This window comes from Gastrolobium bilobum, unplaced genomic scaffold, assembly GCF_033153095.1.
Source record: "Gastrolobium bilobum isolate Gb01-03AN ecotype WA unplaced genomic scaffold, APGP_CSIRO_Gbil_v1 utg460, whole genome shotgun sequence".
Taxonomy (NCBI): domain Eukaryota; kingdom Viridiplantae; phylum Streptophyta; class Magnoliopsida; order Fabales; family Fabaceae; genus Gastrolobium; species Gastrolobium bilobum.
The window spans coordinates 113,945-141,638 of record NW_026896870.1 but is presented as its reverse complement, the minus strand read 5'-3'; the positions used below and the strand labels follow the sequence as shown (position 1 = coordinate 141,638).

Here is a 27,694-nt window from a genome sequence, read left to right as displayed (position 1 = left end):
CAATTGCATGACCATAACCTTATTATCTTGCGGAATAATCACAATTAAACTTAACATCATATTATTATTTCGTTTGAGTTCAATACTAAACTCTCTTCACTTTTTTTCTTAAATTGGGAATTCTATACTTACTTTATAGTTCTTATCTCACATTTTGTTATAGATCTATCCGTTAGCTTTGCGTGGGTTCAAATCACGCTCAAATCAGAGATCGGTAGCTTAAGTTATGCTAATTTTACTAAACTATGTTCATGTTGTTTTCGGGATGAGCGTTTTAGCGCCCAACTGAGCGTTAAAACGCCCAGAGGCAGAAAATTTTTCCTTCTACAGGTCTTTAGAGCGTTTTGGCGCTCGACTTGCAAGTTAAAATGCCCGATTGAGCGTTTTGGCGCCCGTTTTCACGTTAAAACGCCCAGGGGCAGTGAATTTTCCTCCATTTCACGAGCATAGAGCGTTTTAGCACCCATTTCAGCGCTAAAACGCTCTCCCGCTGGGCAAAACATGCCCTCCCCTGTTTTCATGTGACTTCATGGGAGATTTCCTCTCACTTTCACCATTTTCTTAACACCTAATAGACATTATACAACTTTAATACATGATCCTTATCTATGTTAAGACACACATTCATCAAATGGCATCCATGCCCTTCTATTATATATACAATATTACACAATTCCAAGTGTCTCTATACATAATCATGAGACTTAGATACAAAACACTATGATCAAGTCTTTGGCTCCCATCCACAAAAGAGATACCAAAGGAGATGAGCATAGGCTAAGTCCATCAAAATAAAACATGACCTACATATAACAAATGACTTTCAAATATCAATCCTATACATAGGAACTACAAAATGGCATGCATAACCCAAAATGATGCAAAATCTTCATGTATCAACTAATCCAAGTATGGCCACTTGCCACCAGAGGCTCCTGCAGTATCTTTACCTGAAAGTGGGTCCCCACAACACGGGGTGAGATCTATGAATACATCTCAGTAAACCAGGGGTCCTTGGAGCATCTCTCCACCCCATAGTTCACTCACAGTATAATAGCAATAATCAGTAAATAATGCAGTAAATACATATTCATGCAGTGTGTAAAAACATCTCCAAGAGACATCCATCGAGCTCTCATGCCGTCCTAAGGATACTTAGATGCAAAATAGTCCTACTGGCCAGCTAAACTACCAAGTATGAATTACGCATCGTCATGCAACATACAAAACATAGGGAAACACCATCCTATGCCACACAAAATGCATACACATACGTATAACAAAGCATTAAACTACCTTATTGCGTATACAATACTATCAATAACCAATACCCATTCCGGGCTTGGTGGAACAATAAAGGGATCAATTCCCAAGGTCCGAAGGCTTACCTCAAAGCTCCAATTCAACCTTTGCTCCCCAAAAAGTTTTGCAACCAATCAACTTTGAATTCAAGCTACAACTTGCAAAATACACACCTACACCAAGGTGTCACACAATCAATCAATACAAGTTAATGAATATCCTCATATTCATCAACAAAACAACAACTCTACACCACAAATTGGCATGAGCTTACCTATCCAAATGGGCTAATCAAGCTCCATAGCTTGCTCCAATGAGTGGTCACTCAATGTTGGTCCACTTGCCTCAATCCTAGCAACACAAGGACACAATCAATCATCCAATTTATAATTTGTTCAAAATGCTAGAAAACTCACAAACCCCAAGCATGAATTTTTCTAATACATTGAACAACAACCAAATGACAATCTAAATCCATTTCTACCGTTTATTTATCATTCCTAACAACTTTTACAAAAGGATTTAGCACCAATCTAACTCAAACATACCCCACTATTCATGCATTTCCCAATTTAGAACCCTAACATACCCAACATCATAAAATGCAAGAAAAAGGGGATTTCTAAACACCAACTCACCTAAAATCACACAAGAAAGAGATTGCAAGCTTCACTTTAAGAAATGAGCCACTCCAAGGTCCTCCAAGTCAAGTGGGTCGCCACTTTCAAGGTGGAGTTTCTCCCTTCACAATGGTTCCCAACAAAAGCTAAGTGGTGGGTTTTGAAGTGGATGGAATTTGACACAAGTTAGCCTTTGGAATGGATTGATTTGGTTGAGAGATGAGAATGTTATGCTTCCTTGAACTTCTATCAATGGCTTCAACCCTCTCTCCCTCTCTCTCAGATTTTCCACGATGAAGAAGAAAGGAAAATGAGTTTGGTTTCATCAGTTTTGTCACTTAACATAGGTTAAGTGACTTTAATCGGGTATAAGCCCATCTATCTATTTAACTCCATTCTTTACCAAACTTTACCCAAAGGTCTGGAATATTTTTCTAGGAATTTTTCTAATTTTATTTTTATATTTTGGGTACTTTTGCCTATACCCATTTTTATCTCATAATTTTCAATGACAGCACTTTTACCTCAAAAGTGACCCTAATTCATTTAATTAGGCCTTATACTTAATTTTACTCACTAATACATGCTTAATTACTTAATTACATGTACTTTACTAATTAATTAGGCTGGGGCTATTATACCTTCCTATTCAGGATTTCCCATTCCTTCTCTGTTTTGCCTTCAGGCTTCTCTTCATGGATGATTGACTCATACATGTCCTTGCAGTACAGATGGTCATCCATCATATGTCTCCAGTAAGTAAAGTTGTCTGCGTTCAGCTTGAACATGTTTCCATCATGTGAGATTCTACTGGTCTTCATCTCGTCTCCTTCAGAACCCGTTGAACTCGGGCTCTGATACCACTGTTGGGATGAACTCGGTCCCTCAATCTCGGCTAATAAGCCCTTTGCGGGAGTCAAACATCGAGCTCGGAGCTCAGCTCTCACAATCAGAGGTAGGCCTGAATCACCAGGTCGACCTATGCATAACAGATTTTAACGTGAAAAAACCTTCTCCAATACAAAGAAGTAAAAACCCACGGGACACTAGTCCAAAATCAAACTTCCACTATGAAAATAATGAGTTACAAGAGGTCAAACTTTACCAATAATGGTGGTACATTCAAACCTCAACTATAATGGTTGTATTCTCTCAAACTTCCCTAAGAAGGTCTAACCGTCTAACTCTCAAGCTTCTCCTTAGAGGTGCTGTCAAAATTGTCTCTCAAAAAATGTCTCAAAGTTGTCTCTGAAACCAACCTCTCCTTCAACCCTCAATTAATGCTTATACTAAGGAGGAGAGAAAGTTCTAGAATAATAAAAGAGGGATTAAGGTTTTTTGAATCCCAAGTTTTTTGAACTCCACTCACCAACATTGGGCCTTATGCATCTAAGGAGGAAAAAGACTAACACTAGTGTCATGCGGATACTACGCAAGTTCTTCATTGACAAATATCGCATCTGTTTCACACCTAGACGCCTTGCCTTAGATTTGCCAAATAATAATTACATGAATTAAAACTACAATCTTAAGAGTCACATGGGAGCAACAATAACTATAAGGTAAGGTGGCTATTATAGACGTAAACAATGATTCTAACCTTTCTTGGCTCATAGGAAGATCTTTATAGCACCATGTTAACTGTAAATATTTTTGTTTAAAATATGAAAAATGTTAACTGTAATGCTCCCTAGTCATAAACTAAAAGAAATACATGGACCTGATTAACAGAAGAAAAGTCTTACTTCCTCCCTTTTTGGAATAAAGGCTTTCCTTGTTACCAAATCTTCACATTCAGTTTTCAAAGTTCATGTTTATCTTTCACCTCCCAACAGTTCCACGTGTCTCACACAGACACCATTTATGTTCAGAATTCAGAAACCTTCCACTCTGTAGCAACAAGAAGACTCTCTCTCTAAGCTCAACCTCCTGCTGCTACTCTTCTCATACTCCTTGATTCGTTGAACATGTACTTAGTCTCTGATTTTCTCCTGAGATCCATGTTCTTGCATGGCTTCATGGGTTTTCTCCACCTGGTTTTGTTTGTGGCATTTTTTGTTCTGTGGGTGTGCAAGAAAGTCACGGTGCAAAATAGATGGTTCTGTAGAAAATTAGAATTCAAACATGTTTCCGTTTTTATTTCCTATTAATTAGGATTGATTATGATTGATTAGGATTGATTATGATTGATTAGGATTAATTGTGATTGATTAGAATTGATTGTGATTAGGATTGTGATAGGATTGATTAGTCATCGCTTAGTCATTCTTAGCGATTCTTTCTTGTATAAATACTCACTCATGTAATTTATTCAATATCAATATACAAAAACTTCTTTTCAATATGGTATCAAAGCGGGTTCGTTCCTACCCTAATTCAAATCTGAAATAACCATCCAAACACTTCCATCACCGTCAAACACCTCCTAAACACCGCCTTGAATCTGTCCAACACAGAAACCTAGTTTACTGACCTTCGATCAAAAAAGTGAGGTGACCATTCGACTCAGAAGGATCCGACGAGTCGACCGCCGCTGGACCCATCGCCGTCAGCCGCTGCACGCGCCACCACGCGCCGCCTTCCAGACGTTTTTTTTCCGTCGCGACTTGCACAGACCTTCTCGCCGGCTTCTCCCCTTCCTGTTCCAGAGGTCAGATCAAAAGTTTACAAAACTTGATTTTTCATCAACGGTCAACCCTTCTCTTTTTATTCATGGCTTCCTCAAAACACTCTTTTTATTACCACGAGCAACCTCCTAAGGCCACTAGTCATGTGGTCCAGCAAGGTACAACTTTCCATGTTGATAGTCAAAATCATTGGATCCTTGATTCTGGAGCCTCTGATCATATGACAGGTAATCTTGGCTTGTTTTGTTCATACACTCCATATTCTGAACCTTCTCGGGTCAAGATCGCCGATGGCAGTTTTTCCCAGATTGCGGGACACGGAACCATTAAACTTTCTGAGCTGATTACTTTGACATCAGTTCTTTATGTTCCTTCTCTGACTTGTAATCTCATTTCCATTAGCAAGCTCACCTCTGAGTTGCATTGCTTTGCTAAATTCTTTCCACATGGTTGTGTTTTTCAGGAACAGGACTCGGAGAGGATGATTGGCAGTGCTAGAGAGGATGGTGGACTTTACTACTTTGAGGAGGATGTGACTCATGAAGCTGTTTTCGTAGAAAAAAACTCTATGTTTCCTTTTGATTCATGTAATGATGTTATGCTGTGGCATCGTAGGCTAGGCCATCCAAATTTTATTTATCTTCAGAAGTTGTTGCCAAACTTATTTATTAATAAAAGTCCAAGTTTGTTTTCTTGTGATATTTGTCAACTTGCCAAGCATACTCGTGCTCATTATCCTTCTAAAGTTCACCATGACTCTTCCCCATTTTCCTTAATTCATAGCGACATATGGGGTCCAGCCCGTGTTAAAAATATTTCAGGTACTCGATGGTTCATTACTTTCATTGATGACCATTCTCGAGTTTGTTGGGTGTATCTTCTAAAGGATAAGTCCGATGCTGCATCCGTGTTTAAAAAATTTCATGCCATGGTTCAAACCCAATTCCAAGTTGCTATACAAATTCTTCGTACAGATAATGGCAGAGAGTATTTTAACTCTATTCTTGGAGAATATCTTTCCCAACATGGCATCTTTCACCAAAGCTCGTGTCCTGACACACCCCAACAAAACGGAGTTGCGGAAAGAAAAAACCGACATCTCCTTGAAGTTGCTCGGGCTCTTATGTTTACCACGAGTGTTCCTAAATATCTTTGGGGAGAGGCAGTTCTCACTGCCTCGTATCTGATAAATCGAATGCCATCTCGCATTCTGAAATTTCAGTCTCCTCTTTCTAGTCTTGTTCGTATCTTCCCTTCCTTCCGAGGTGTCTCCTCCTTACCTCTCAAGTTATTTGGTTGTGTTGTATTTGTCCATATTCCCTCCCATCAACGGTCTAAGCTTGATCCTAAGTCTCTCCAGTGTGTCTTTATTGGTTATTCTCCTACTCAACGTGGCTATAAGTGTTATTCACCCTCTCTTCGTAAGGTCTTTGTCTCTATGGATGTCACTTTTTCTGAGAATGACCCTTTCTTCCCCTCGACTTCTTCAGGGGGAGTCTATAGGAGTAGATGAAGATCAGTCATGGGAACCTATTAATGCCACAGTATTACCTCTACTTTTGGAAACAGGGGGAGCTACAGAATCCTCACCATCAGGAGCCTCCTCAAAATGGGGACAAGTTTATAGCAGGCGAAAGCCTCCTCAAAGTGTGAATAACCCAGAGCCTCTACACTGCCAGGATTCTGAACCATGTTCTAGTTCCAGCACCCCAATACTTGAGTGTCATGGTGAAAATGATCTACACTTGCCCATTGCTCTCAGAAAAGGTACTCGATCTTGTACTACTCATCCTATTTCTAATCATATTTCATATGGAAAGTTGTCCCCAGGGTTTCGTGCTTTCAATACTATGTTGGATAGTACAAAGATACCGAGAAATATACATGAGGCTCTCAATGATAAAAAATGGAGGGATGCTGTCTTTGAAGAAATGAATGCTTTAGAAAGAAATGGAACTTGGGAGATAGTGACCCTACCCAAAGGAAAAAAGGCAGTAGGATGCAAATGGGTGTTTACAATAAAATTCAATGCAGATAATAGCATCAACAGATACAAGGCAAGATTGGTTGCAAAGGGTTTCACTCAGACTCATGGGATAGATTATCATGAGACTTTTGCTCCGGTTGCTAAAGTCAATACCATCCGAGTTCTCTTATCTCTTGCTGCCAATCTAGATTGGCCTCTGCAACAGTTAGATGTGAAGAATGCATTCCTAAATGGTGACTTACATGAAGAAGTCTATATGGATCCTCCACCTGGTTTTGAAAGGGGAAATGAATCAGTGTGTAAACTAAAAAAGTCTCTATATGGATTGAAACAGTCTCCCAGAGAATGGTTCGACAAATTCACACAAGCAGTCAAAAGAAGAGGCTTCATTCAAGCACAGACTGATCATACTCTCTTCCACAAACACTCTAAGGATGGTAAAATTGCTATTCTTATTGTATATGTAGATGATATAATTCTTACAGGTGATGATATTGAGGAATTGAACACCTTGAAGAAATTTCTAGCAGCTCAATTTGAACTCAAAGACCTTGGCACTCTCAAATATTTCCTTGGTATGGAAGTTGCTAGGAGCAAAACAGGCATCACTCTAACACAAAAGAAATATGTTCTAGATCTTTTGTTGGAAACAGGAATGTTAGGGTGTAAACCTGCTGAGACACCTGTGGAACCTAATACCAAGTTAGGTATTGAAGATGGGAATGAGGTGGATAAAGAACAATATCAGCGATTGGTTGGTAAACTAATCTACTTATCTCATACGCGTCCTGACATTGCCTTTGCGGTGAGTATGATTAGTCAATTCATGCACTCACCCAAGGAGAAGCATCTTAGTGCAGTCTATAGGGTGCTTAGATACCTCAAGAATACTCCAGGAAGAGGATTATTCTTTAAAAAGGGGTATAAAAGGACAATTGAAATCTACACTGATGCAGATTGGGCAGGCTCATCAGTAGACAGAAGATCTACCTCAGGCTATTGCACCTATGTGTGGGGAAATCTTGTTACTTGGAGAAGCAAAAAGCAAACAGTGGTTGCAAGAAGTAGTGCTGAAGCAGAATTTCGAGCTTTAGCTCATGGAGTTTGTGAAGGAATCTGGTTGAGAAGACTTCTTCAAGAGTTGAAGATTTCATATTCCCTACCAATAAAACTATATTGTGACAACAAGGCAGCTGTTAGCATTGCTCAAAATCCTGTGCATCATGATCGAACAAAGCACGTGGAAGTTGATCGTCACTTCATCAAAGAAAAATTAGATGATGGAAGTGTGCATTTGATATATGTTCCAACCAAAGAGCAAACGGCAGATGTCCTTACCAAGGGCCTACACCGTCCAGCATTCGAAGACTTGATTGGCAAGTTGGGAATGATCAATATTTACCTCCCAACTTGAGGGGGAGTGTAGAAAATTAGAATTCAAACATGTTTCCGTTTTTATTTCCTATTAATTAGGATTGATTATGATTGATTAGGATTGATTATGATTGATTAGGATTAATTGTGATTGATTAGAATTGATTGTGATTAGGATTGTGATAGGATTGATTAGTCATCGCTTAGTCATTCTTAGCGATTCTTTCTTGTATAAATACTCACTCATGTAATTTATTCAATATCAATATACAAAAACTTCTTTTCAATAGGTTCAAAAGTGAACGTTAAGTAAACTTTGTACACCAAGGCACTGTTTTCTACTATGGGTGTTTCTGTGTTTAATCTTTTCCTATTTCTGTTTGATTACTTTTGTTGGATTGGAAATGGTTGGTCTAATGAAAAGCTAGTGAATCTTATGAGTTTAGCTGTTGGTGCAGTTTCTTGGGGAGCAGTTTGTGTTTACATGCATAGTGGATTCATCAGTTCAGGTGAACGAAGGTTTCCATTGTTCTTCAGAGTTTGGTGTGGCTTCTACTTTTCTTTTTCCTGTTATTGCTTCACAGTTGACATGATTCTCTATGGGCAACGGGTTCTATCACCAATTCAGTACTTGGTTTCTGATTTGGTATCTGTTTTTGTGGGTTTGTTATTTTGTTACATTGGGATATTTGTCCAAAATGATTGTGAAGATAACATACTTGATGAACCTCTTCTAGATGGTAACTCAATTGTTAGTAACTTGTCAACTAAAGGGTCTGAAACTGTTACCCCTTACTCAACTGCTGGAATTTTCAGCATTCTTACCTTCTCATGGATGGGTCCTTTATTTGCTGTTGTAAATAAGAAAACCTTAGGCCTTGAGGATGTTCATCAACTCACTAGCATTGATAGTGTATTTGGTGTTTTTCAAACTTTTAGGAATAAGCTAGAGTTAGATTGTATTAGCAGAGTAACCACACACTTAAGCTGATGAAGTTGTTGATTTTCTCATCTTGGAAAGAGATTCTGTTGACAATTATTTTGGCATCAATGTACACTCTGGCTTCTTATGTTGGTCTATATCTTATTGACACTTTTGTTCAATACCTTAATGGAGAAAGAAAATTCAAGCATGAGGGCTATCTTTTAGTGTCTTTGTTTTTTGTTGCAAGGTTGTAGAGTGTCTTTCACAGAGGCACTCATTCTTTAGGTTTTACCGAGTAGGAATTAAGATCCGAGCATTACTGGTGACAATCATCTATAACAAAGGCTTGACCCTTCCATGTCAATCAAAGCAGGGTCACACTGCTGGTGAATTAATCAATTTGATGGCTGTGGATACCGAAAGAGTTGGTGACTTCAGTTGGCACATGATTGAAGTGTGGATGGTGCTTCTGCATGTTACATTGGCCTTGTTAATTTTGTATAAAAATCTTGGGCTTGCTTCTATTTCTGCTCTTGTTGCAACTTTTGTTGTGATGTTGGTAAATATTCCCTTTGGATCATTGCAAGCCAAGTTGATGGAATCAAAAGATAGAAAAATGAAGTCCACATCTGAGATTTTAAGGAGCATGGGGATTCTCAAACTACAAGGATGGGAGATGAATTTTCTGTCCAAAATTATTGAATTGAGGAAAAGTGAGGAGGGGTGGTTGAAAAAATATTTATATAATTCAGCTATGACTTCATTTTTCTTCTGGGTTACCCCCATGTTTGTATCTGTGGTTACTTTTGGTACTTGTATACTTATAGGGATACCACTTACATCAGGGAAGATCTTATTTGCACGTGCTATGTTCCAAATCCTTCAAGAGTCCATCTACAATCTTCCTGAAATAATTTCAATGCTAGCACAAATAAAGGTTTCCCTTGACAGGATTGCATTTCTTCGCCTTGATGACTTGCAGTCTGATGTTATAGAGAAACTTCCTAGAGGTAGTTCTGGTAAAGCAATCAAAGTGATTGATGGAAATTTTGCCTGGGATTTATGCTCCCATAATACAGTACTGAAAAACATAAACTTTACAGTTTTACATGGCATGAGGGTTGCAATTTGTGGGGCTGTTGGCTCAGGTAAATCTAGTTTACTTTCTTGTATAATGGGAGAAGTACCAAAGGTATCAAGTATTCTAAAGGTATGTGAAACCAAGGCCTATATTGCTCAGTCACCATGGATACAAAGTGGAAACAAAGAAGATAATATACTATTTGGTAAGGATATGGATAGGAAAATGTATGACAAGGTCCTTGAATCATGCTCCTTAAAGAAGAACCTGGAAACTCTACCATTTGGTGATCAAACAATTATAGGAGAGAGGGGAATCAATTTGAGTGGAGGACAGAAACAAAGAATTCAGATTGCACGTGCTCTTTACCAAGATGCTGCTATATATCTGTTTGATGACCCCTTTAGTGCCGTGGATGCTCATACTGGATCTCACCTCTTTACGGTAATTCATTTAGTGTTGTAAATATTAGGTCTTTTATTATTATTAGTATTTGTTGTATTGGGCCAAGCCCATTAGGTCAAGAATTAGGGTTTTTGGTCTCTATAAATAGAGACCTCTTTGTATCATATTAATTCACAATTCAATAATATTTCAAATACCCTTTTCTTTCAAGTTGGTATCAGAGCTCTCGATCCAGAGGGCTCTGCTTCCGCGCCTACGAAACCTTTCTATTCTTTTTTACGTCTCTCGCTGCCATCAGCCGCCACCGGAAATTTTTTTCCGGGGACCTCTTGGACCGAGAAGACCATTGCTTCACTGTTCCTCTTTCTTTTTCTTGTCTATTACACAACCAGAAACAAACGTTCACAGAATCAACGTACAGAACCACCGTACAGAACCTGTTCATCGCGATTGGAACCTTTTTCCGGTGGATTCTTCACTCCGAACAGCCACAGAAACCATCGCGCTCGCCGGACGACCTTCGCCTGAAAAACCCAGCACCATCGGAGGTCAGACGCGCCTCCACGCGCCGCCCTTGTCTCTGCGCGTGAATCCCACGCGCCGCCAGCTTCACCGGCGCGTGACAGCGCGTGACGGTGGTTCTCGGCCGCGGACCACCACGGTTCTGATCGTCTCTCCAAGCCGGTTCTGGATCTGTGCTCTCTACTTTGATCGGACATCGTTTGGTATTTTTTTTCAGAATTTCTTGGCTTCTTGGAGTTTGTTCTTTCACCAATTTCTTGCCTCCGACCAGATCTGACGTTGTTTGGTATTTGTTCCGGTCACTGTGTTACTGTTTCGGCCGCTGTGTTACTGTTCCGGTCAGATCTGACGTTGTTTAGTATTTGTTTGTGATTTTGTGGCTTCTTGGAGCTTTTCTTTGACCATTTGCTGTGCAGTATGGCCTCTTCTCAAAGGAGTTCTTTTTCAAAATTTTATGATGGTACCTCTTCTAGACCTAAGAGAAATGATCGATGGTGTTCTTATTGTAAAAGAACAAGTCATATCAATGATTTATGCTTTCGCCTTTATGGAAAGCAAACTGTCTTAGAAAAGATGGCAAGGATGCGTGGTCAAGCGCATTTTACTTCTTCTGAAATAACCCCTGCACCTAATGAGACCCAATCTGCATTTCGTCCAGATGAGTTGGAACGACTCCGAACCATTTTTGATTATCTGAGTAAGCCATCTGATACTAGTGCTTTGGCTATGACTGGTATGAGCTCCAAAACTCATTCTTTCATTTCTTCATGTAATGATTTTAAACATTCTTGGGTTGTTGATTCTGGTGCTACTGATCATATGGCTTGTTGTGCTGACTCCTTTATTTCTTATCATCCTACCATTGGAACTCATACAATATCCATAGCTGATGGCTCACATACATCAGTTGCGGGTTCTGGTGACATAAACTGTAACACCCCGTTCTAGAACCGGTTTGTTAACATCGCATTATGATATTAAGCGCAGTTACAATCACATGGGTTCAATTAAAATCCGGATAAATTTTTCATTTTAAAACGTACCGAACTTATAATACCCAATTTCGTGATCGTAACCATGTTACCTTGCGGAAACAGATAAATTAAGCTTAACATCATGTTCATTTTCCATTTTTAAATCATTAATTTACTTCTTATTTAGTTCACATCTTCTACTATATTGTAGGTTCCTTCATTAGCTACCCGTGGCTTCAAACCGTGCTCAAATCGGAGCACTGTAGCCCAAGTTAGGACCATTTGAAGCAACACAAGAGAGTGTTGGTCACAGGCCCAGCGCGCTTCAGCGCGCTACCGGGCGCTCAAGCGCGCGCTATCGGGCGCTAAAGCCTCCATCCGGGCGCTTAAGCGCACGGAGGCAGTAAGCATCAGGCATTCTAGTGTGGATGGGCGCTTAAGCGCGCAACAGGGCGCTCAGGCGCGCTATCCTGGGCGCTCAAGCTCCCACGGGGACGTTTTAGCGCGCAGAGACAGAGGCATCTCCTCCTTCAGTGGCGAAGGGCGCTTAAGCGCGGACCAGGGCGCTCAAGCGCGCAACCCTGGGCGCTTAAGCCCCACCCTGGGCGCTAAAACACGAGGGGGCAGTAAGCCACCCAACTTTCTGCAGCAAGGGGCGCTTAAGCGCACGCCAGGGCGCTCCAGCGCGCAATCCTGGGCGCTTCAGCCCCCACTTGGGCGCTCCAGCGCGAGGAGGCAGAATGCATTGGCACTCGCAGGGGCAGCAGGGCGCTTGGGCGCGCTCCTGGGCGCTTAAGCGCGCTGCCAGGGAATTCCAATTCCCACATTTCCCAAGTCCAAGCCTAGGGGAAAATGCATCCCCATTACAAACCCCAATTGTCCATGCCCCAAAACTAAATCCTAGCACTCATCCGACCTCTCCTCATGAGATTTAGCTAGAATTTGGGCAGCATGACCTTTGTTTTCTCATCGTTTACCAGTTTAAACAAAAGGGTACCTAATTGATTTTCAGCCCAACCAATTCAACAACTCAATACATAACAAGCATGCATATATTGAATTTCAAGTAGGCATCATTTACATTACATATCATTTACCAATCATAGAACTTAGCTTACAAAACACTATGATCATTCCCTTGGCTCCCATCAACAAAAGGTGTAACCAAAGGCATGAGCATAGGCTAAGTTCATCCAATGAATCAAGATATACAAATGACCATGGGCTTTCAAAATAAAATCCTATACATGTCAACTACAAAAGGCATGCATAAACTCAAAGAAATGCCATATTTCATGCATAATCCAGATATGGCCACTTGCCACCAGAGGCTCCTGCAGCATCCTTACCTGAAAGGGGGTCCCCACAACACGGGGTGAGATATACGAATATATCCAGTAAACCAGGGGTCCTTGGAGCATCTCTCCACCCCACAGTTCCATATCAGTGTAATAGCAATAACAATAATAATGCAGTAAATACATATCTATGCAAAGTGCACTACATCTCCAGGAGAAATCCCTCGAGCTCTCAAGCTGTCCTAAGGAAACTCAGATGCAAATAGTCCTACTGGCCAGCTAACTACCAAGTATGATTTACGCATCGTCATGCAACATACCACATAGGGAAACACCATCCTATGCCACACCAAATGCATACACATATGTATAACAAAGCATTACACTATTTTATTGCATTTATATACACAATCACAACCTCTACCCTTTCAGGGCTTGGTAGAACAGTCAAGGGAATTACACCCAAGGTCCGAAGGCTTACCTCAATGCTTCAGTCGACCTTTGTTCTTCACCAATGTCAACAATACTCTACTCCAAAACCAACACCTACACATGGTGTAATGCAATCAACACATTGCATCCAAGAGTATTTCACAATCAACCATCAAATGTTCAATTCAAAACACCACACAAGTGTGAGCTTACCAATTCCAATGAGCTACTCAAGCTCCATAGCTTGTTCAAGCGGTTGATCACTCACGGTCGGTCCAAATGTCTCAATCCTAGACATCATTAGGACACAATCATCAATCAACCAAGCCATACCATTTATCAACAATGCAAGAAATCCAATATCAAGCATCATATTCTTGCCATTTTACAAGTATACTCATTTAGCTATCTAAGCTCATTTTCACCGATTAAATGACATTCCTAGCATTTTCCATAACATGCTCTAAGCTCCATTCTTCCTAGAACATAGCTAATTTAACAACATTCATCAAAATCCCTAAAACACTATTCATAAACCCTAACTCATGCAATTTTCAAGGAATCATGAGGTTCAAGGGTTAGAATCTTACCACCAATGGTCACACAACCAAGCAAGGAGTGTTCCTCAAGCTCCCATGGAGGTTGAACTTCCAAAACTCCAAAATCTCTCCAATAGCCGAATTTTTGAGAGGCAATATCCCTCTCCACAATGCTCCCCACTTAAAACAAAGCAAGGATTATGAAAGAGGAGGAGATTTGGAGTGGTTTAGGCTTTTGAACGGATGGATTTGGTTGAGATTTGCTTTCTCTCTCTCTCTTTCCCTTTTCTTCTTCCCTCTCTTCTCCCTCTCTTCTCTTCTCCTCTGTTTTCTGGCGACGGGTTTCAGGGGGAAATGGGGGGTCTTTTGGTAGCTTAAGTCACTTAACATAGGTTAAGTGGCTTTAAGCGGGTATTGGTTCGTCTATCTATTCAACTCCAATATTTACAAAACTTTACCCAAAAGTCTGGAATATTATTCTAGGAATGTTACTATTTTTATTTTTATATTTTGGGTACTTTTGCCAGTACCCATTTATACCCCTTAATTTTCACTGAGTACACTTTTTAACTCCAAAGTGACTCAGAATCATTTAATTTAGCATTATACTTAATTTTACTCACTAAAACATGTTTAATTAATTAATTACACTTGATTTCCTAATTAATTAATATGGGCTATTATAGTCACCCCACCTTTTAGTGATTTTGTCCGCAAAATCAAGAACGTACCTGTCCTTAAACTCAGGATATTGCCGGAGAAGCTCATCTTCCCGCTCCCAAGTGGACTCTTCAGGCGTCCTTCCTTCCCACTGGACTTTCACCATAGGAATAGATTTATTTCTCAGCTTCTTCTCATCTCTTTCGAGTATCTTCAGTGGTCCAATAGGAGTCTTCAAATTCTCCCGGATTTCAACATTATCAGGTTGAACCACATGAGAAGGATCAGCTACATATTTCCTCAGCTGAGAAACATGAAACACATCATGCAAATTTGCTAATTGCGGAGGTAAGGCAAGCTGGTAGGCAACCGGTCCCACCCTACGAAGAATCTGGTAGGGTCCAATAAATCTCGGACTCAGCTTCCTCACTCCAAGGGCTCGTCCCACACCCGTAATTGGTGACAGCTTCAGGAACACATGATCTCCCTCCTCAAACTCTAGAGGTCGATGCTTGAGATCATAGTAACTTTTCTGACGATCCTGAGCCTTTTTCAGACGATCCCTAATCATTTTGATCTGCTCAGTAGTCTCCTGAACAAAATCCAATCCAAACCGCTCTGTGTCTCCAACCTCTGACCAACAAGTAGGTGTCCTACACCTGCGACCATACAAGGCCTCGTAGGGAGCCATACCCAGACTAGCATGGAAACTATTATTATATGAAAACTCAACCAGTGGGAGATATCGATCCCATGCAGTACCCTGCTCCAGGGTGCAAGCCCTCAGCATATCCTCCAACGTCTGAACGGTCCTCTCAGTCTGACCATCCGTCTGTGGGTGATAAGCAGTGCTCAGTCTCAACTGAGTGCCAAGAGCCTCCTGCAATGCTCCCCAGAAGCGAGAAGTGAACTTCGGGTCCCGATCGCTAACAATACTCTCAGGCACCCCATGAAGCCTCACAATCTCCTTCACATAGAGCCTAGCCAATCTCTCCGCAGAGAAGTCTACCCGAACTGGTAAAAAGTGTGCGGATTTTGTCAATCTATCCACAATCACCCATATAGAATCATAACTAGCCTGTGTTCGCGGCAATCCCACTACGAAATCCATGGAGATACTCTCCCATTTCCATTCAGGAACATCCAGAGGTTGCAGCATACCAGAAGGCTTTTGATGCTCAATCTTTACCTTCTGACAAATGAGACACTTAGAGACAAATTCGGCAATATCTTTCTTCATACCAGGCCACCAGAAATTCATCTTTAGGTCCTGATACATCTTTGTAGCTCCCGGATGAACTGTAAAATGACCCTTATGAGCCTCTGTCATCACTTCTTCCGCCAACTGCCTAGGTACAACTACACGACCCTGATATAATAGTATACCCTCATCATTGCAGGATACACCACTCTGACCTTTTAGTCGTCTAGCACTTTCATTTTGCAGCTGGGCTTCTTTGATTCTGGTCATCAGTTCATTCTCAATGCTCGTGATTTCAAAGCCACAAATTTTACATGGAAAGATTTTAGATAATTGAATATCTCTGAACCTCTCTATCACATCATAATCTCTAATCATCATGCTTGATATGCTCACAGATTTACGGCTCAGTGCATCAGCTACAACATTAGCCTTGCCAGGATGATATTTCAATTCAAAATCATAGTCTTTTAGGAACTCGGTCCACCGTCGTTGTCTCATATTCAGCTCCTTTTGATCAAACAAGTATTTCAAACTCTCGTGATCGCTGAATATTGCAAATTGCATTCCATACAAGAAATGCCTCCACTGCTTCAACCCAAAAACAATTGCAGCAAGCTCAAGGTCATGGGTTGGATAATTTTCTTCATGCGGTTTCAATTGCCTCGATGCATAAGCTACCACTCGCCTATCCTGCATCAGCACACATCCCAATCCCTTCTTGGAAGCATCGCTGTATAGCTCAAATTCACCTTCCGGGTCGGGAAGTACTAACACCAGGCTGTACGCCCGTTGCCCCACGGCCACTTCTAGGCCTCACAAGAGCAGCCAAAACAGGTTCTGGCTGAGCATTGGTGTTTGATGGTCCGGGGTTGTTTCGGTTCCTCGTCATGTCACTACACATGTTACACAAAGAAGTGAGTTGATCAGGCCCACACTTAGTGATCACAAATGCAACAACCATACAGAGTACTAAAACAACTATAAAGCACCAAACACTAAGCATACTCAACAATAGCTAACAGTTATTCCCGACGAAACTGCTCTGATACCATAAAATGTAACACCCCGTTCTAGAACCGGTTTGTTAACATCGCATTATGATATTAAGCGCAGTTACAATCACATGGGTTCAATTAAAATCCGGATAAACTTTTCATTTTAAAACGTACCGAACTTATAATACCCAATTTCGTGATCGTAACCATGTTACCTTGCGGAAACAGATAAATTAAGCTTAACATCATGTTCATTTTCCATTTTTAAATCATTAATTTACTTCTTATTTAGTTCACATCTTCTACTATATTGTAGGTTCCTTCATTAGCTACCCGTGGCTTCAAACCGTGCTCAAATCGGAGCACTGTAGCCCAAGTTAGGACCATTTGAAGCAACACAAGAGAGTGTTGGTCACAGGCCCAGCGCGCTTCAGCGCGCTACCGGGCGCTCAAGCGCGCGCTATCGGGCGCTAAAGCCTCCATCCGGGCGCTTAAGCGCACGGAGGCAGTAAGCATCAGGCATTCTAGTGTGGATGGGCGCTTAAGCGCGCAACAGGGCGCTCAGGCGCGCTATCCTGGGCGCTCAAGCTCCCACGGGGACGTTTTAGCGCGCAGAGACAGAGGCATCTCCTCCTTCAGTGGCGAAGGGCGCTTAAGCGCGGACCAGGGCGCTCAAGCGCGCAACCCTGGGCGCTTAAGCCCCACCCTGGGCGCTAAAACACGAGGGGGCAGTAAGCCACCCAACTTTCTGCAGCAAGGGGCGCTTAAGCGCACGCCAGGGCGCTCCAGCGCGCAATCCTGGGCGCTTAAGCCCCCACTTGGGCGCTCCAGCGCGAGGAGGCAGAATGCATTGGCACTCGCAGGGGCAGCAGGGCGCTTGGGCGCGCTCCTGGGCGCTTAAGCGCGCTGCCAGGGAATTCCAATTCCCACATTTCCCAAGTCCAAGCCTAGGGGAAAATGCATCCCCATTACAAACCCCAATTGTCCATGCCCCAAAACTAAATCCTAGCACTCATCCGACCTCTCCTCATGAGATTTAGCTAGAATTTGGGCAGCATGACCTTTGTTTTCTCATCGTTTACCAGTTTAAACAAAAGGGTACCTAATTGATTTTCAGCCCAACCAATTCAACAACTCAATACATAACAAGCATGCATATATTGAATTTCAAGTAGGCATCATTTACATTACATATCATTTACAAATCATAGAACTTAGCTTACAAAACACTATGATCATTCCCTTGGCTCCCATCAACAAAAGGTGTAACCAAAGGCATGAGCATAGGCTAAGTTCATCCAATGAATCAAGATATACAAATGACCATGGGCTTTCAAAATAAAATCCTATACATGTCAACTACAAAAGGCATGCATAAACTCAAAGAAATGCCATATTTCATGCATAATCCAGATATGGCCACTTGCCACCTGAGGCTCCTGCAGCATCCTTATCTGAAAGGGGGTCCCCACAACACGGGGTGAGATATACGAATATATCCAGTAAACCAGGGGTCCTTGGAGCATCTCTCCACCCCACAGTTCCATATCAGTGTAATAGCAATAACAATAATAATGCAGTAAATACATATCTATGCAAAGTGCACTACATCTCCAGGAGAAATCCCTCGAGCTCTCAAGCTGTCCTAAGGAAACTCAGATGCAAATAGTCCTACTGGCCAGCTAACTACCAAGTATGATTTACGCATCGTCATACAACATACCACATAGGGAAACACCATCCTATGCCACACCAAATGCATACACATATGTATAACAAAGCATTACACTATTTTATTGCATTTATATACACAATCACAACCTCTACCCTTTCAGGGCTTGGTAGAACAGTCAAGGGAATTACACCCAAGGTCCGAAGGCTTACCTCAATGCTTCAGTCGACCTTTGTTCTTCACCAATGTCAACAATACTCTACTCCAAAACCAACACCTACACATGGTGTAATGCAATCAACACATTGCATCCAAGAGTATTTCACAATCAACCATCAAATGTTCAATTCAAAACACCACACAAGTGTGAGCTTACCAATTCCAATGAGCTACTCAAGCTCCATAGCTTGTTCAAGCGGTTGATCACTCACGGTCGGTCCAAATGTCTCAATCCTAGACATCATTAGGACACAATCATCAATCAACCAAGCCATACCATTTATCAACAATGCAAGAAATCCAATATCAAGCATCATATTCTTGCCATTTTACAAGTATACTCATTTAGCTATCTAAGCTCATTTTCACCGATTAAATGACATTCCTAGCATTTTCCATAACATGCTCTAAGCTCCATTCTTCCTAGAACATAGCTAATTTAACAACATTCATCAAAATCCCTAAAACACTATTCATAAACCCTAACTCATGCAATTTTCAAGGAATCATGAGGTTCAAGGGTTAGAATCTTACCACCAATGGTCACACAACCAAGCAAGGAGTGTTCCTCAAGCTCCCATGGAGGTTGAACTTCCAAAACTCCAAAATCTCTCCAATAGCCGAATTTTTGAGAGGCAATATCCCTCTCCACAATGCTCCCCACTTAAAACAAAGCAAGGATTATGAAAGAGGAGGAGATTTGGAGTGGTTTAGGCTTTTGAACGGATGGATTTGGTTGAGATTTGCTTTCTCTCTCTCTCTTTCCCTTTTCTTCTTCCCTTTCTTCTCCCTCTCTTCTCTTCTCCTCTGTTTTCTGGCGACGGGTTTCAGGGGGAAATGGGGGGTCTTTTGGTAGCTTAAGTCACTTAACATAGGTTAAGTGGCTTTAAGCGGGTATTGGTTCGTCTATCTATTCAACTCCAATATTTACCAAACTTTACCCAAAAGTCTAGAATATTATTCTAGGAATGTTACTATTTTTATTTTTATATTTTGGGTACTTTTGCCAGTACCCATTTATACCCCTTAATTTTCACTGAGTACACTTTTTAACTCCAAAGTGACTCAGATTCATTTAATTTAGCATTATACTTAATTTTACTCACTAAAACATGTTTAATTAATTAATTACACTTGATTTCCTAATTAATTAATATGGGCTATTATATAAACTTACAGCAGTCCTTACATCTTAAGGATGTTCTTCATGTTCCTAAACTCTCCACGAATCTTCTTTCTATTCACAAAATTACAAAAGATTTGAATTGTACTGTAACCTTCTTCCCTACCCATTGTGTTTTTCAGGATCTCGCCACAGGGAAGACGATTGGTAGTGCTAAAGAGCAAGGTGGGCTGTACTATCTGGTGTCACAATCTCCCGCAAATAAAGTAATAGATCACACATTCATGTCTCATGGTCAATCAACTGCTGATTCTTTAATTTGGCTGCATCATAAGCGTTTGGGTCATCCTCCATTTAGTTTACTCAAATCTTTATTCCCGTCATTGTTTTTGTCTAAGTCTGTTGAGTCTTTTCATTGTGATGTTTGTGAATTTGCTAAGCATCATCGTGTGTCTTTTCCTTCTAGTATTACTAAGAGTGTTGAACCTTTTGATCTTATTCATTCTGATGTTTGGGGTCCTTCTAAGGTCCCTCATTCTTCTGGAAATAAATGGTTTGTTTCTTTTATTGATGATTACACTCGTGTCACTTGGGTTTACTTAATGCGTGAAAAGTCTGAGGTACCACAACTGTTCTTTCAATTTTATAAAATGATTGAGACTCAATTTTGTAAAAATATCAAAAGACTAAGGACAGATAATGGTACTGAATATGTCAATCACTCTTTTTCCCAATTTATACAAAATCAAGGTATGATTCATGAACTTACTTGTGTAGACACCCCTCAACAAAATGGGGTTGCTGAAAGGAAAAATCGTCACCTTCTTGAAGTTGCTCGTGCCTTACTGTTTCAAACACATGTACCCAAATGCTATTGGGGAGATGCCATTCTTACTGCAGCGTTCTTGATCAATCGTCTACCCACTCGGGTTCTCGATCATGTAAGTCCTATTCACTCCATGACTTCTTTTTTTCCTTCTGTTCCAACTTTGCAAAGTCTTCCTCCTCGAGTGTTTGGGTGTGTTGTCTTTGTTCATATTCATAAACAGCATCGCAGTAAGTTGGATCCTAGGGCTCTTAAATGTGTCTTCCTTGGTTATGCTCCTGATAAGAAGGGCTACAAGTGCTATCACCCTGGAAGTCGGAAATTTTTTGTTTCTATGGATGTTACATTTCAGGAATCTGAGTCCTTTTTCCAAGGTCCTCATCTTCAGGGGGAGAATAATTCACCAGAAGACTCATCACCTTCCTTCTTTGAATCTTCAGTGTCTACTTCTTCACCTGTGTCAGTGTCTCTTCCTCTTGTTCCTGTTCCTAATGTGTCTATGTCTGATCCTCCTGTGACTGATCCTCCTATGACTGATACATCAAATACACCAGAGATATGGAAGATTGTGACACCTGAATTGGTATATCAAAGAAGGAAACAGCCCACATTGCCTCAACAGCAACCTCAATCGTCTGAACCACTGGTAAGTCCTGAATCTCATATTTCTGATCATGATGTTAATACGTCTGATGACTTACCCATTACTACTGTTTCTGATGACTTACCCATTACTACTGCTTCAGATGATTTACCCATTGCTTTAAGAAAAGGAAAAAGATCTTGTTCCAAGAAAACTTGTTCTTCCTGTCCCTCTTGTACTCAATACCCTATCTCCCATTTTGTTTCCTCTGCTAATCTTTCTGTGCAGCACAAAAGCTTTGTTTCAGCACTAGATTCTACTTCAATCCCAAAATCAGTACATGAAGCTTTGAAAGATGGGAATTGGGCTCAAGCCATGCAAGAGGAGATGAATGCGTTGGAGAAAAATAAAACATGGGAGGTTATTGATAGACCCAACGGAAAGAAAGCAGTAGGGTGCAGATGGGTTTATGCCCTGAAATATAATTCTGATGACACTCTTGAGAGATACAAGGCTCGATTAGTCGCCAAAGGTTACACTCAAACCTATGGCATTGATTATGAAGAAACCTTTGCTCCAGTTGCAAAGATGAATACAGTGAGAATCTTGTTGTCCCTTGCTGCCCATTACAATTGGGATATAAATCAATTTGATGTGAAAAATGCTTTCCTCAATGGTGAGTTAGAAGAAGAAGTCTACATGGAAATCCCGCCTGGTTTTGATTCTGTGAAGGGGGAAAATAAAGTTTGTCGATTAAAAAAGGCCTTGTATGGATTGAAACAGTCACCTCGTGCTTGGTTTGGAAGGTTTACTAAGGTTATGATGACCTTAGGATATAGACAGAGTCAAGGAGATCACACTCTTTTCTTCAAGCACTCCCAAAATGGGAAGCTTACTGTGCTCCTTGTATATGTTGATGATATTATTATCACAGGTGATGATTTTGTGGAGAGACAGATTCTGCAGACACGACTTGCCTCTGAGTTCGAAGTCAAAGACCTTGGGAAACTAAGATATTTCCTAGGGATAGAAGTAGCTCATTCAAGCAAAGGAATTTTTATCAGTCAGAGGAAATATGTTTTGGATCTTCTCAAAGAAGCAGGGAAGCTCGGGTGTAAACCCTCTAATACTCCTATTGAGCAGAATCACAAGATAGGCTTTGAAGAGGAGAGTCCTCCAGTTGATAAAGGACAATATCAACGGCTAGTTGGAAAATTGATATATCTGGCCCATACTAGGCCAGACCTAGCTTATGCTGTTAGTGTTGTCAGTCAGTTTATGCACGATCCAAAGGAGAAACACATGCAGGCAGTAGAGAGAATTCTTTAGTATCTTAAAGCTACTCCTGGTAAAGGATTGTTATTCCGACGTGATGGTAATCTCTCTTTAGAAGTCTACACTGATGCTGATTATGCTGGATCCGTGACTGACCGTCGTTCTACCACTGGTTATTGCATGTTTCTTTGCGGTAACTTGGTGACATGGAGAAGTAAGAAACAAGATGTGGTTGCCAGATCAAGTGCAGAAGCTGAATTTCGAGCTATGGCTCAAGGCATTTGTGAGTTACTGTGGCTGAAAATTGTACTTGATGATCTCAAAATAAAATGTGAGGGACCTATGAAGCTGCTATGTGATAATAAGTCCGCTATTTGTATAGCTCATAATCCAGTTCAACATGATCGGACTAAACATATTGAGGTCGACCGCCATTTCATCAAAGAGAAACTTGATAGCGGGTTGATTACCACTCCATACATTCCCACTGGGCGTCAATTAGCTGATCTATTGACAAAGGGACTTCCTTCAGATAGATTTCAAGAACTTACTAGCAAGCTGGGAATGATAAATATCTATTCCTCAGCTTGAGGGGGAGTGTTGTAAATATTAGGTCTTTTATTATTATTAGTATTTGTTGTATTGGGCCAAGCCCATTAGGTCAAGAATTAGGGTTTTTGGTCTCTATAAATAGAGACCTCTTTGTATCATATTAATTCACAATTCAATAATATTTCAAATACCCTTTTCTTTCAAGTTTTAGCAATCTTGTCTATGCACTATGGATTAAAATGTATGTATATACTACTTAAAATTTGAATACATACCTCTGGAACCGCACTTGGGATTGCAATGCATAAGTCTCATTAATTTAATCTGTACGTGGTAGGAATGTTTTCTGGGCCTCTTAGGTATGAAGACAATGATTTATGTCACTCATCAAGTAGAGTTCTTAATAGCTGCTGATCTTATTCTGGTGAGTAATTTTAATAATTCCAAAGAAATTACTTTTTTTGTCTAGGTTTTTTCTTATCTCATATTATGCCTTTTTTAGGTCATGAAGGATGGGAAAATTACTTAATGTGGAAAGTATAATGTTGAGATATATAAAACCATTAATGTAGCCTTACCCAATAGCTTAAGTTTTTGAGTTGAATTGGTTCTTTACATGGTATCAGAGCCTCATGTCTCGGGTTCGATTCTCACTGCCCCCACTTTCTTTCTAGTGGAATTTCTTTCTTCCTACAGGTAGGTGGGCCTGTGCATCGTCCACTCTTCAAGCCCAGTGGGCTCTCGTGTGAGGGGGCGTGTTGAGATATATAAAACCATTAATGTAGTCTCACCCAATAGCTTAAGCTTTTGGGTTGAATTGGTTCTTTACATATAATGATATACTCAAGGGGCTGATTTCATGGAACTTGTAGGTGCACACAAAAAAGCTTTGTCTGCCCTTGATTCACTAGATAGAAGGGTGGTATCTGATAAACCAAGTACCTCAGAGCAAGATTTAAATGTTTATGATGCTCAACATGTTGAAGAGAAAGAGGGAAACAAAAAAGTAAAAAATGATAAACCAGATGAAATAGTTAGGCCCAAAGGCCAACTTGTCCAGGAGGAAGAAAGAGATAAAGGTAAAGTTGGATTTGCAATATATTGGAAATATATCACCACTGCATATGGAGGAGCTGTAGCACCATTTATAGTATTAGCTCAAATTATATATTTCAGCTTCTTCAAATTGGGAGCAACTACTGGATGGCTTGGGCAACTCCTGTTTCAGCAGAATTGAAAACAGTAACTGATCCCTATGTTCTTATAGTTGTCTATGTTGCGTTTGCCATCGGATGTTCCTGCTGCATCCTTGCCAGATCAATGCTTCTTCTAAAAGCCGGTTTGAAGACAGCTACTGTAATCTTCAATAAATTGCACTTCTGCATTTTCCATGCTCCAATGTCATTTTTTGATGCAACCCCAAGTGGAAGAATACTTAATAGAGTATGTAGAACTGTGGATATTATATACATTTTTTCTCTCTTTAGATTTTTGAGAGACAAATATTGTTCAATGTATCTTACATAGCATTATCCTTTAGTTTTAACAATTCCTTTCATTCTGTTTGTGCTTTTTTGATAACATAATGAGTATGATGGTCTACCCTTGTTTTGGCTATATTGTCCCTTGCAGGCTTCAACAGACCAAAGCGCTGTGGATACAATTATTCCATATAAAGTTGGGGGATTTGCCTTCTCTTTGATCCAGCTCCTTGGAATTATATTAGTGATGTCTCAAGTTGCGTGCCAGTTTTTATCATCTTTATACCTGTGACAGCAATCAGCATCTGGTATCAGGTAATTTGTAGTTTGGACCATGTTCTATATTATGAGCTGCCATATAACATCTTAAATGGGATATTCTTGTGCCTGCAAAGATTGAATACCAAAACTATTGTGCAGAAATTTGATCTCCTATTGTTGACAGCTGATCATTAACATGTAATTCTGCAGCAATACTATTTACCATCAGCACGAGAACTACAGCGATTGGTTGGAGTATGCAAAGCTCCAATCGCACAACGCTTCTCTGAAACAATTTCAGGAACAGCAACAATCAGAAGCTTTAATCAGGAGTCAAGATTTCAGGAAACAAATATGAAACTGATGGATGAGTACTCACGGCATAGGTTTCATATTTCTGGAGCAATGGAATGGTTGTGCTTCCGTTTAGATATGTTGTCTTCAATTACATTTGCCTTCTTCTTGATATTCTTGATATCTGTTCCTGAGGGGGTCTTAGATCCAAGTAAGGAATTCATATCTAACTATCAAATTTACTCTTCTGTGGTAATGGGGTAAAGCAACATATTTGTTTGTTCTTCTTTCTGATTTCTCTTTTTTGAAGGCATTGCTGGCTTAGCAGTTAGATATGGGCTTGAGTTAAACATAGCACAAACCTGGCTTATATGGAATCTTTGCAGCATGGAGAACAAAATTATATCAGTTGAAAGAATACTTCAGTATACTTGCATCCCAAGTGAGGCTCCTCTTGTAATAGAAGAAAACAGGCCAGATCCTTCTTGGCCTTCATGTGGGAAAGTTGATATTATTGATTTGCAGGTAGTTTCATATTATGTTATATTTGACTCCAAGAAAAATACCAGTAGTACATTTTGAATATTTTTTTTAAGGTTTTAATCTAATTACAAAACTTGGTTATCTTTCCCTAAAGGTGTCAAGTTACCTTCCAAACAGAAAAATCCTAATCTGTTTACAAAATTTTTGTTTAGACATATTTTGAAGGATAAAGGTGATGTTGATATTGATACATATTGTGAAGGTGCGTTATGCTCCACACCTGCCACTTGTGGTGCGCGGTCTAACATGCTCATTTCTTGGAGGAATGAAAACTGGGATTCTTGGGAGAACAGGAAGTGGTAAATCAACCCTCATACAAACAATTTTCAGAATAGTTGAGCCTGCTGCAGGACTAATAGTCATTGATGGCTTCAACATCTCTTCAATTGGACTTCATGATTTAAGGTCTAGATTGAGCATTATTCCTCAGGATCCAACCATGTTTAAAGGGACTGTAAGAAGTAATCTGGACCCACTAGAAGAGTACACTGATGATCAAATTTGGGAAGTGAGTTAGTTTAGTTTAATAAGCATAGACTCACACTAATCTCAGTCCCAAAACTTGAAATTGTGGTTTCATAATGTAGTGTTATTTTCATTCATTAAAAGCTTTTTTAGGTTCTGGATAAGTGTCAACTTGGGGATGTAATTAGGAAGAAAGAAAGAAGGCTAGACTCTGCAGGTTTGGCACTTTAGCTATACATTTTAAGAAGATAAAAGGATATAAAGTATCTATTCTTGAACTTATGTTAAAAAAGTATTTCTTATGTCATATGGATACTGCAGTTTGTGAGAATGGGGAGAATTGGAGTATGGGTCAGAGACAATTGGTTTGCCTTGGCAGGGTGCTACTGAAGAGAAGAAAAATCTTGGTGCTGGATGAAGCTACAGCATCAGTTGATACAGCTACAGATAATTTGATTCAGCAGACTCTTAGGGAACACTTTTTTGACTCCACTGTCATTACAGTTGCACATAGGATAACTTCTGTGCTTGACAGTGATATAGTTCTTCTTCTTAATCAAGGTCAGAAAATAAAGGTTGTTTATATTCCTATTTAGTATTTCCACAGTTTGGTTGATAATTTTTTGTTTCTTTCTCTCATGAACATTTGCAATTTGTTGAACATCATGAGTTTCTCTGCCTGTGTTTTGATTTTCTAGCACTTTCTCCAAGTTTCTGTTGATGTGACTTATCATTTCTATGCTTTCATGCAGGACTAATGGAAGAATATGGGTCTCCAACAATATTGCTGGAGAATAAAAATCTTCATCTTTTGCTAAACTTGTTTCAGAGTATACTTGAGATCCAACTCCAGCTTTGGGAGTTTCGCTGATAACTGATTGAAAATTACATGCAGTTAGCTCAATCATGGACCAGAAAAAGAAAAAGAAAAAAATAAACTTGGTAATTAGTCATGTGATAAGCATTGCTGTCATTCAATGAGAAAAAATGATCAATTTCATAACATCACTGTTTAATAGTGTGCACATATAAATAATCTTTTTTAATGTTTTATGATCTCCAAGACAACATCTCTATTGAATGAGCATATTTTTAGTACTCCTGTAATCGGTGCTCCTTTACTAGAAATAGAAAAAAAAATTGGGACTTATATGACATTAACAATAAAGGAGTGGATGGAATAAATGCAAGTAGGTGGATTACTTTTTTTCAATTTTAGTGAATGATATACCGAGTCTTTAGAATTATGGGAGCACCGAAAATATTTTCCTATTGGAGAGCAGCCACACTGAAGATGGTGGTTCACATTAGGGTGCTTTTTCTGACAATCAGGCTGCGTACTTCTGATTGTTTGATACAGTTATTTATACATATTCAGATCAACCAGCATGATATCCATGCTGAGAAGAAGAAAGCAAAAGAACCATGCCTGAATGATGGATTGGATGGGACTTA

The 27,694-nt window shown here is 40.1% G+C and overlaps 1 long non-coding RNA gene and 1 pseudogene across 1 annotated transcript; one reads left to right on the top strand and one right to left on the bottom strand.

Annotated features, from left to right (window-relative positions):
• Positions 1-8,370: 8,370 nt before the first annotated feature.
• Positions 8,371-27,079, top strand: LOC133302534 (ABC transporter C family member 3-like; annotated as a pseudogene).
• LOC133302535 (uncharacterized) lies at positions 12,965-13,805 on the bottom strand. The gene is made up of 3 exons (XR_009750363.1): positions 13,761-13,805; positions 13,597-13,661; positions 12,965-13,166 (listed from the first exon to the last, which is right to left on the bottom strand). It is a non-coding gene; the product is annotated as an uncharacterized LOC133302535 (long non-coding RNA).
• Positions 27,080-27,694: the final 615 nt, after the last annotated feature.